This window comes from Lolium rigidum, unplaced genomic scaffold, assembly GCF_022539505.1.
Source record: "Lolium rigidum isolate FL_2022 unplaced genomic scaffold, APGP_CSIRO_Lrig_0.1 contig_52158_1, whole genome shotgun sequence".
In the NCBI taxonomy this organism is placed as follows: Eukaryota; Viridiplantae; Streptophyta; class Magnoliopsida; order Poales; family Poaceae; genus Lolium; species Lolium rigidum.
Genome location: NW_025900861.1, coordinates 25,985 through 27,532, shown reverse-complemented (window position 1 = coordinate 27,532; position 1,548 = coordinate 25,985). Strand labels below are relative to the sequence as shown.

Sequence of the window (1,548 nt, the reverse complement as noted above, 5' to 3'; positions counted from 1 at the left end):
AGCAATTAGCAGCAGTAAAATGTTAGTATTTATGTCTCAACTGGAAAATAAGTTCCTTCATGTATCCTATTGTATTATTAGCGCGGCACCGGATCTCTCACCATCGGTAGCAGTGACATTCTTTTGCTTCTTAACAATGGAAACTAAAAATGATATTTACCTCGCTCTAGGAGTGCACATATTTCAACTCGTTTATAACATAAAAAAAGTAAAACCTGGAAACAAAAGCCCTGGCGGCAGTACCACCAACATGCAACCAAAGCACCACTGTTCTTTCTTCAATCACAACTTCATGACATCACTGAAATTACATGCAGCCATGCAATAACACATGCGTATTTTTCACAGGGACGTATTATTAAGAGAGCTTTTGGGAAGTTGAAGGTAGAGCATGTTTATTTGGGAAGGCACAGTTTCAGCAAGATGCTGCCAAGTTAACACCTTAGGTCAGTTCTGAAATATCCTGCTCATTTTTTTGATGCTTATGTGATCATGTGAAATTAGCTCACAGTAAATACTATAGTTGGCTGGTTGCCAATGTTGGAATTCGGCACTATTCTGCAGTTAGCTGTGCTGTTTAATGTTGTACATCCTTAATGGTTTGTAGATTGTAGATATGCATGCATGTGCCTTTTGCAAGATTGCTGCTTGACAACATGTGTGAACCATGGTCTTTGCTGCGGTTTATGATTGCAGTTGTTGTGTGAGCACCAGAATTTATAATTGCAGTTGTTCTGTGAGCACCCAGATGATGAATTTCCTTCCACTACTTAATATGAGCTAAACCGTATTTGTTGTGTCAAAGCATGTTACATGTATCAAATTTATTTGTTGTTCCTGACTGAACCAATAGTCAGGTTCCTATGAGTCTGTACACATGCTATTTAGCTGTCATTGTTTACATGGGAACACTTGTAGAGTCGCCCATCCTGTATTCATACACTGCTGCTTTGTTCTTCCTCATTTACGCTTGTTGTAGTACTGCTGCCCTATGTTGCATTATTTCGCTGTTAAACGTAATTGGACACATGCGAATTAAAATTCATACTATTACCAAGTTCACCTACTATTTTCTTATCATACACGACAAGAAGTACTTTGCCCCTGTAATGTGAATCTGGAACTGAATCTGGAACTGCTCGTTTTTCCTAGGATGTCTTTGGGGTGGCACTGGACACAACAACAAGTACTGAGCAGAGATCACTACAATGCAATGGGTCACTGTAGTACAAATATGAATCTGTTGTCAGTGTCTTTCTTGTATATATATATCTGTTTTGTGGAAATAATGTAATATATTCAGTTACTGCTCTTATATGGAAGATTTCATCATGTGTTGATGTTTATATATTGTCTAATCTTGTTAATATAAACCTGACCAACCCAAGAATAAATGGATCGTAAAAGGCTAAGGCCCAAATAGAGAAAGGCTGTAAAAATGGTGAGGCCCAAAATAGAAAAAGGGTGCAAAAAGGCTAAGGCCCAAAACAGAAATGGACCAAAACAAAGGCCAATGCTTACGGTAAAAGGCTAGAATTATTGGGCTCA

The 1,548-nt window shown here is 38.2% G+C and overlaps 1 long non-coding RNA gene across 1 annotated transcript; it reads left to right on the top strand.

Moving 5' to 3' along the window:
* Window positions 1–344: 344 nt before the first annotated feature.
* Window positions 345–1,346, top strand: LOC124681685. Its single transcript, XR_006995995.1, has 2 exons — window positions 345–446; window positions 1,153–1,346. It is a non-coding gene; the product is annotated as an uncharacterized LOC124681685 (long non-coding RNA).
* The last annotated feature ends 202 nt before the right edge of the window (window positions 1,347–1,548 follow it).